The sequence below is a fragment of the Frankliniella occidentalis genome, unplaced genomic scaffold, assembly GCF_000697945.3.
Source record: "Frankliniella occidentalis isolate FOCC.00 unplaced genomic scaffold, Focc_3.1 Scaffold68, whole genome shotgun sequence".
In the NCBI taxonomy this organism is placed as follows: Eukaryota; Metazoa; Arthropoda; class Insecta; order Thysanoptera; family Thripidae; genus Frankliniella; species Frankliniella occidentalis.
Window position 1 is genome coordinate 1,186,334 of NW_026267198.1, and position 10,307 is coordinate 1,196,640.

Here is a 10,307-nt window from a genome sequence, read left to right on the forward strand (position 1 = left end):
CCCTCGATGCTCCCTGTAAGTTGAAATGGCCCGCCTGAAAGGTAGTCAATCGACAGAACAGTGCTGAGCACGTGCCAGTCTTGACTTGTAAGAACGGATGGGCGCGCGCTTCCTCCCTTACGTATAGGCCATGCTGGTGGCTGGAGGTGCTGGAGCGCACCGCTTGCTTGGCGCGGGGGAGCGCAGCGCACGAAGGATAGGTATGGAAAGGAAAAGACGACGAAGGGAGAAAAGAAGGACGCGCCGATGGCACCGGCGACTCCAGCGGAGGTGGTAGGGGGGCGCGCGCAGGGCCAGCAGGGGGAGCGGGCGCGGTGCGGGGGGCATGGTATTCAGTAGGGAGCCTGGAGGGGGGAGAGTCGCAGAGATCACGTGACCGAGGGCCCGGCGGGTTCCAACGCGTTTTTGAGCTATGTGAAATGTCTCGTACCTGGCTGGCGCGCATGCGCAGTCCGAGCTAGCAGACCGGCCGTACCCTCCGGTGCAAGCTCGGCAGGTATGAGGCATTGTGCTGGACCCGCCAAAACACATCGATGGGTCCTAGGAATAAAGGCCGATGTCGCGCCGTGCTTTTTGAGAAAGGCCGATGTCTCGCAGCGGCGGAGAAGACGGCCCGATGTCGCGCGCTGCTTATTAAGAGAGGCCGATGTCACTTTTGGAGCTTTTTGACATTTTTACATATTCTGGTAGATTAAAAAATTCTCTTTCGTTTTGGTTTCGGGTGTTTCAGTGATATTCTGTATAGTTTCCCCGTAAACCGGTTAAAACCAAAGGTCCGATCTCCAGAATGTGTTTGGAACTTCGTGAAAGAAGGTCCGATGTCGCTCGCCACTCCGCGCTGCCACTGCGGCGCGGAGAGCGGCGCGGAGAGCGGCGCGGCTGCTGGCCGGCCCGGTGGTTCGGGACGGCAGGTTTGTCGACGGTACAACAGGCGCGGTATTATTTTTTTGGAGGGGGGGAGGGGGTGCTAGTGTGTGATCCCCCCCCCTCCCTCCTCCGCTTCCCGTCAGCCCAAATCACCCATAGGGTAGGTAGGTTATTAATCACACAAAACTCTTTGAAAAAGGCAACCCACACTAAATCATCCCTTCACGCGGAAAGTGTAACTTCTGCATCGCGTTCAGCACTGAGATAAGGTTCCACAGGCACTCAAACAATAATCTCCGTGTTTGTATAACCCGAAAATAAGAAAACATTGGTCAAATATTCTTTTCGCACCATAAGAAATCTATGATGATGCACATTATATGACCTACCAGATGCTAAAATCCACTATTAACGCGAGAATGAACTCAAGATGTTAATCTACATCATTTTTTTTTTAGATATTCCGGTTCACATAAGTGTACTAAACAAATTGGCATCTCTGTTTGTCCCAAAAATACAACGAGTGAATTGTCCAGCGCGTTCAAACTTTCTTTTCGCTCTCCTGAGAATTCACAAAAAGAGACATCGGCCCTTCTTAAAAAGCAGCGCGCGACATCGGGCCGTCTTCTCCGCCGCCGCGAGACATCGGCCTTTCTTGAAAAGCACGGCGCGACATCGGCCTTTATTCCTAGGACCCATCGACATTGGAACCGCACCAATCAGAGCGAAGCATGTCACGTGATCTCTGCGACTCTCCCCCCTCCAGGCTCCCTAGGTAGGTATTCAGTCACCGTCGCGACCCGGCCGATAGCGTACCGAAAGCATGCCAAAAGCAAACAAATCTTTTTGCGTCGGGGGCATGACACCAAATATAATGTCAGCACTCTCCTTGTTATAGCCAACAAGGAGGGGAAATAAAGCCCTTTACCCTTTACGTCACGGTGTATCATTTTTTATACATGCGAAATTTGGTCACAGCGCGGTTCTAAAAACATGGTTGACAACGTACGGGTTGTACAGGGTCACTAGCAAGACATGTACACTTGTAAAATGTAAAGAGTGCTCATCGGTTTAACGCCGCGGGTCGCGCGTCACAACATTCCCGCTAACGTCAAAGTGTATCATTTTTGATAACCAATTTGCCGGGCCAGTTTTTATGTGAGGTTGGGGCATCGAGTGCCACAAGATTCAGCAAGCTTTACTCTTCATGAAAAACCACTTTGCCCCGGAATGTGACATTTTAGATCGTAGGAAAACGGCGGAAAGCAAAAAAATTATAAAAACCAAACTACTAAATTCCACATTTTCGAACCATTTCGAACCAAACGAGTTATGATCGTTCTTTAGGTGTTCCATACAGCTCAAATGTGCTGTTTAAAAATCTTTGTTGCTCATGATCACACTCTAGTGCAAAGTGTGTGTGTGTTGGTCAATTATGACCCTAACTTCACAGTGTATCATTTTTGATACACAGGGCTAAAATCGAAACGGTTAACGTTACAGCGTTACAGCGAAAATCAAAACGATCACTTAGTCAAAACCAACCAGAAAATCGATATGAATTTTTTTTATCGCTGGGAAAAACCTGTGACGAAAAGGGTTAAAAAAGCAATAAAGCGGGCTTATACAACCGCTCTCGTGTCCGTCCGTCCGTCGTCCGTGTAAGAGGAAGAAGATGAGCTAGAGGTCTACAAATTTCAGGGTATCTTAGGGGTCACTCCTGGACAACGAATCGCCTAGTGCAAATCGTGGCAACCACCATTGAGGGGGTGAAAGGGGGTGACAAAGAAATGGGGGTTGTTCCAAAAAGTAGGAACAATTTTTTTTTTCTTGTGGTCCTCTATGGGGTAACTCGTGAAAGCAGAGCCCTTTGGGTCCGTTGGACTCCATCTTGCACCGTTTAGGCTAGAGTGCTTTTTTTCGACGAAAATACGGTGAAAATGACCACGTTTCACATAAAGACGTACAAGGAGGCGTCCAATCGTAAAATGTCAGAGTAAGTACCCCCCAAAACAACACATGCAGAATCAGGAACTACACGCAGATTTGCCGTATCTTTCACTGTTTCGGCCCTAGAGGTGGATATATTGAAAACAGTGGCAAAACGTCAAGTTTTGGGACTGTTTGACAAGCAATACAATCTAAAAACTGTGCTGGTTCATTTTTTTTGTATTTTTTTGAAGCAAAGCAGAAGGGTGGGGTGTAGTCACGGTGTTGCCGCGTTACAGTCTTTTGTCATGTGAAAGGAGCAAACCTCTAGGGCCGCAGGCCCTCCGCCGGGAGTTAATTTACTCAAATATGCAAAGTGATTTACCGGTCACATTATTCATTTGATTATGTACTTCAGTAAATCGCGAGACTGAAATGGTCTCAGGGCTCGTGCCCTAGGAACGTAACTACTAAACGACGTATCTGAGCCCTATCAACCTTATACTCATGGACGCGTCGCCGATAGTGGCACGTTTTATCGGATGTGTAATAACATTTGACGCGAATAGGTCTGTTAATTCACGTTAAAATATGTTATGTATGTGTGCTGTGTACCGTAAAGGTTATACCACAAGCATGCATCCAAAGTCTTGAAGGGAGGCTGTCCAAGTGATCAAAAAATGTCAGTAATGTCTGTAGGATTCTCTCTTTTCTCCAGATGCCATTGGATTTGGTAGCTCAGGGTAAAGGAACGAACCGGCCATTTACTTGTCTACACCATGACTGATCTTTATTCACAGATGCTCGGCAGTTATTGACAGGGTGTACACTGGCGCCCTCTGTAGGCAGGACACGACATCCCTCCCCCTTTTTAATCTCAAAAGACAAGTAATTTAAGTACAAAAGTAACAAATACAAGAATAATGATTATATAAATGTTAAGGAAAATATAAGAGAACATTGTAGTATTGGGGGTTACGGGAGAGCCAAGAGCATGTGAGCAACAGAACTCATGAGTGGTAAATGGCGACGAGTCAAAGGATCGCGCCTCTATTTATTCAGTGTTTGGCATAACAACAAGAAGAACAAGGCGATCGTAAAACAATTAAATGGTTCAGAGGTGTGAGTGTAGGTGACGCCTCCATAGTGATCACTAGTGGCCGTGACTGAGGGTATTCTGCAGTAACCTGGTTAGGTTAATGTTACCATAACACTACACTACTCCCTTCTTTTAGAACACTTCCTTAAAATGCTCAGAAAACTGAACAATCACAAGAGCTTCGCCTTGAACTTCATACAATACACTTGGACGTTAACGTACAAATTGATTGAACTGACTCTACTTTTAAACATTGTTGATAAATAAGTGAACAAATTCTAAATAATTTCAACGTAATTAAACCTGTGAACTTCCACTTTGCCAAACCTACGGCTTATTCAAACCTACTAGTCTGGCTCGGTGTGCAAACAAAAAGAAATTGACTTCCCTCCTGGCATGTAGCAATGCATTAGTATGATTTCTTGCGGGACCACTATCAACTTGCTATCAATAGTAGTTTAAAAATCCATTCAGGAGATCAACCACGGAGTTCCATGCCTTTAAAATTCAAATAAATCTTGATGTGAACTTGCTGTGGGAGAAAGGTGTACACTGTAAAAAATATTCTGAAATTTAAGACCAAAATGTATCTTAAATTTAATAACATTTTCAGTTGTTCTTAAACGTAAGAACAGATTATGATATTTAAGAAGTTTTCTTAATGTTGCAAACCAGGTTATGAAAATTCTGATAAGGGTAATTAAATTTTATAACAAGTTTATTAAATTTAAAAGATTTTCTTAGTTTTAAGAAGTGTTCAAAGTAAGAATAAGTGTGACTTTTCAAAACAATTTTGTTAAAAGTCATGCAGCTTTTGACCACTGGACATAGAATTTTGGTGTTCAATATAGAATTGGATGAACATCATCAAATTAGATAAGCGAAATGTAGCTATGCCAGAGCGAAATGTCAAAAAAAAACGAGTTAACAAACATACGCCGTCCGACCAAGCACGTAGCTACTCTGGGAATGCCCCTGGACGGAGCGCCGCATAAGGTCGGGTGCGAGCGTTCCCGTCACAGGTATGTCCCGACAGCCGCGCGGTCTAAGGCGTCAGGATCCGAACCCACAGGTCCGAGGTTCGAATCCACCCAGGTAAGTTAAGGTAAATAACTATAATGTGTACAAAGTCGGGTTTGAACATCTGTCCGTAGGAACAAGAACTAAATATTTTCCAGTTTTGGTATACCAGTGTACCTGAAACACACAAATAATCCTGGAACAGTATTTGTTGACCACTTAAACCTTTGCCTGGGGCTGTAATTAACTGGCCCTAGGTGTCTCCTACACGACTGACTAGACCTATCTACGTGACACCTTTGATTTTTGAAAACTACCACGTCTCTTATTAACCTCTTGAAGGTTAAGAATACTTAACTTTTAAAATAGAAATGGTCCGCGTATCTAATCCAGCGTTGATCTTCCTCTGCCTGCGTTGATTGGTGATTTCCTGTGATTCTAGCGTTGTCTTGAGTCTTGATGTGTTTAATTATTCTGGTTCTTTATCCAATTCTTTGGTTTAGAACTTTATTCCTCGGCTAGTGCTGTTCTGCTAGCCGTCCTCTCTCTCCGCCTGCTCAGAGTGTTCTGGCAGCGTTCCTCTTTTATTTTCATACTCGGCTGCTCGCCGCTCATGCGCAGTGGGTTACCCCCACTCCTTCCTTTTCCCCTCCTTCCGTGGACGAGTCGCGTCTTGGCGCCAACTCCCTCCAACGGTCAGTCGCCATATTGGTACCGTCAGGATTAAGCCGTTACGTTCGCTCCCGTAGCTTCTCTCGTCTTTTGACCTTCTCTTACCGGTTTTTCGGTTCCCCTTGATCACCATGCCTACCCGGATTTTAGTACAACATTTTGTAGGCTACCAGCTCCAGAATCTCATGAGATATCGCGTAAGTATTGCCTTATTCCTTTCCCCAATCTTAAGCCGGTTCGCGGGTTTCGTGAGGAGGCTCCTTCATTGTGTTCCTTCTTTTTAGATTTGCGTCCAGTGCATCGAAGCAACGGTTCAGAGCCCCCATTGGGATGTTGTGGATCCCTCCTATGTACAATATGATTTGGTGATTGAAAATTTTCTGCTCCGGGATGTCCAATTCTTGGAGTGTGGCTGCTGCCTTTCCCGCTGCTTTGTAAGTTTGTTTGCTCCCTTTCGTGCCCTGTCCCTTGTGTCGCGCCTTTAGCCCAAATTTTATTATTATTATCATTTTTTAGATCATCCTTGAGCGTGGATTGCCTCCTCTCAATGGGGCTGCCCCCATTTTCCACGGGCACCCGGTGCCCCAGGTGCCTCCACCCGACGTCTTTTTTGATGGCTTGTACCTCGAAATCCTCACCCCTGCTGACTTCAATGCAATTTTGGAGGACCTGGACGACGTATTTGGCGACTTTCTGGCTCCCGTTGTCCCTGCCCCGGCTCCCGCCGTCGTAGACCTCGTCTCGGACGATGAGGGCGACGACGTCGTCCCGCGCGGTAAGTGCCGTAACGGTTTTCTGTGTGTTCCCGCTCGCCCTGATCATGTCTGTCGTAGTTTTCGTCCATTATCATTGCGCCCTTGAGGATGGCGAGGATGTTGTTTTGTGCGGGCCTTGTGCCCCTTATGCCGCACCTGATTTTGTGCTGACTGGAGGTTTTTGTTATAAAAGGCTGAAGTTCAGTTTGGACCATTTATATGGTCCTCACAGTGAATACATCTGTGCGCGGTGTTTAGGCTGGCCCCTTGTGCGTTCACTTGTTCCCCGCCTCCTTGTTGTTGATATTTCTGTTGTTTGTTGTCGTTTTCAATGTTTGTTTTTCTCTTGCAGACTGAGATCATGCGACTCTCCGCCGCCCCGATCGAGGATGGCGCTGGTGATTGGTGATCGTGAGGAGTAAGGTTAGTTTCCCTCGTTATGCCTCTAATTTCTGGTTGTTTGCTTTCCAATCTGGTTTTAATTTCTGGTTTTCTTTTCAGGATGTGATATTAGATTTTATTTCATCTTAATTTATTGTTATTATTTGTCTAATTCTTCCTTCCTTTTATGGGTGACTTTGTTTCCATTCTTCGTCCTCAAATGGACTAGTTTTCATTGAATGTCCTCATCTATTGACTGATTTTTTTTTGATTTTTTTTTGTAACGCCCCATTATGGATTGCGGGCTACTACTGTTTCTCAATTGTCTATTCTTTTGTAACGCCCCATTATGGATTTGCGGGCTTATATTGTTCTTGCATTCGTTCTCAATTTATCTATTCTATTGTAACGCCCCATTATGGATTTGCGAGCTTCTACTGTTCTTGCATTTGTTCTCCACTATCTATTCAATTGACTGTTACCGTCCCTCCCTAGGGTAATAAATTTATGTACATGATTTGGTGTTTGGATTGAAACTCCTTCTGTCTTTTTCATTCTTTTTATTGTAAACTTGCATGAACACTTAACTTATTACAGCACTTTGCTTTTGCACAACAACACAATTCATCACAACTTACAGAATTATCTTGTTCGTGCACTTGGGCCAATAAGCTTATTATAGTACTTTGGCTTTGGCACGACAACATGATGCTCACCATTTTTAAGGAACGATTACTTTGGCACTTAAAGTTTAACACCATATTATGGATTTGAACACAGGATAATACTTTACCAGTAGCTTACATGACCAACACTAAGCCTTCTTTTCTGGGCAATTGCTTGCTGTGTGGAATCTTGTGCTTTCCCGAGGATCTACAGGCAATGTTTGAGTTTCGTACTCTGAGACTTTGAGAGTCAGAGATTTGTTCTTATAAATTTCATCCAACCATGCTTGTCTGCCAGTAGGTTGTTCATCAAAGGTAAGTGGCATGAGTTTCCATGGCATATCTAACATCAACCCTCCCCATACAACTTCTTTGTTTGCTTGTTTCTCTTTTAGTCTTTTCTCTAGTTCTTTAATTGCTTCTTTTTCTTTCTGTTCTTCACTCTCCATCTATTCTAACTCCATTTCCACCTCTTCTGTTGCTAGCTCCACATCTATTTTATTTATTTCTGCTTCTAACATCTCGATCTCTGTGTCCATCTCGCTTTCCTTTTCTTCCATCCTTTCCTCTGCTTCTTACTCGGAGTCTGATATCTTCATTTCCTCTGCAAGTCTCTTAGCTACTTGTCGACAAGATTCTAGTCTTGTCCCGTCACGAGATATTTGCGAAAAACCTAGGATGTGCTCATTCGAATCGCCGCTCAAAATTATAGGGCTTAATCGCCCCCACCCCCATCCCTTGTCCCCTCCCGGTCATCTCATAGGCGAGGTCAGCATAGAGTGTTCACTCCTGGTCCCCGAACTAGGGAGGTCGGTACAATGTGTCCCCTCCCGGTAACCTCACTTGCAAGGTCGGTACAATGTGTCCCCTCCCGGTAACCTCACTTGCAAGGTCGGTACAATGTGTCCACTCCCGGTCACCTAACTGGCGAGGTTGGAAGAGTGTGTCCGCTCCCGGTCACCTCACTGGCGAGGTCGGTATACAGTTTGTCCCCTCCCGGTCACCTCACTGGTGAGGTTGGAAGAATGTGTCCCCTCCCGGTCACCTCACTGGCAAAGGCGAGGTAGGTATACAGTTTGTCCCCTCCTGGTCACCTTACTGGCGAGGTGGGAGCAGAGTGTCCCCTCCCGGTCACCTTCTTGGCGAGGTCCGAACATGGTGCCCTTTTTTGGTCAGCATCCTGACAAGCTCGAGGGGGGCTGTCCCCTCCCGGGCACGTCCCCGACATCGTGGTCCGGGCATGTCCCCTCCCGGCCACCTACTCCGCGAGGTCAGCATAGAGTGTCCACTCCCGGGCACGACCCCCTGACAACGTTTTGGACTGGGCTGTCCACTTCCGGTCGCCGTCTTGATTAGCTCGTAAGGACCTGTCCCCTCCCGGTCATCTCCCCGAGCGAGGTCAGCACCGAGTGTCCCCTTCCGGACACCCGGCCGACAACGTGTCGGACTGGCCTGTCCGGTTCCGGTCGCCGCCGCTCCCCCTCCCCTGGTCTGTGCCCTAGCCTCACCTCCAGGCCTCTGCGAGGTGTCTGTAGCCTCGCAGCCGCCCCCCCCCCTCTTTCGAGGCGATTTTAGTCAATTTACTGATTTCCACCTTTACATAATCAAGTTTATACTTGTGTGGAGCATTGAATGAGGTCTATCGTTGTACTTTTCTATTAGCTACAAGCTATCTATTTTGGCTAGAAACTGATTTTTATATACTCAACATCAGTTTTATATATCAATTTAAAGTTAGAAGAACCAAAATTGTGCAAAACTTTAAAAGTGTTATAATCAAAGAAATTTCAACTGTTGCTCTATAGACAAACGAAACTAATTCGTTAAAATGCAGTATGTTGTGTACTTGTTCCGTTTTGACCTTCGTTGTAGCTCAATTCACCTCATATCATATTTTTCTAATCGATTATATGATCAAATCTGATTTGGTGGACGGTCAAAAAACGTCCAAAATCACGACTATAATTGGCTGAGCCCTCTTACTCTATAGCTATAGCTTAAGTTTAATCTGCGAAGCCTTTACAACTCACTCCGAGGGACACCAGGCCGAACCAAGTTGGGATTCGGCAGGGTAGGCAACTGACCAGTATGGACAAAACGCTACCTTATGGCTTTCAATCTAAAGAAAACGCATGTGAGCCATAAAACAACTTTTCATTATGACTTTAAAAGTAAACGTAATTTATGCAGATGACGTATTGGCAAAAATACTCAAATACAAATGACAGAAGTAAGTCGCGAAATGTAATGTTGTTGTGTTGGCAAAACATAAAACTCAGGTGGGATTCGTAAAAAAGTAAGTCGAGCGGGGTAAGAAACGAAATCACGAAGAAAACGAAGGGAGGAGGAATGGGGAGCGAGGGGAAGGGAGCGGAAAGGTGCCAAACGTAAACCATCACATAACCTCATTCCGCATGAGTACAAGTTGACTTAAAGTTAATGAAACTCAACATTGCCAGAAGGACAGTAAAAGTGGAACTCGATTTTTGAATTACTGTTAATGTCAAATTTGTTCTGACTCTAAATAATAAATCTCCTTGAGTTCAAACTCAGATAAAAAGATAATTAACAGGATCCTGTCAAAACCTCCCTTTTCTGTCTTAACGCATTTTGTGTTTAAATTATGTTATGAAACACAACTGCATCTGAAAACTTAAATCTTATATTTATTGATCTATCTCTTAATATAAATAACCCAAATAATTTTAACAGAAGGTAACAAAGCTGACCACAAACATAATAAACTGTATCTTAAAAGATCAATCTGGTTTTGGATCTACTTATCTTGAAATTTTTTACTCCGAATCTATTGTGTGGAGTCTTCAATTTGATCTAAATCTTAATTTTAATCTCTGTGGCCACACAACACTGCGGCATTAAAAGAGCGGATCTGTTGTGTCGGTATTCACAGTGTTAGGG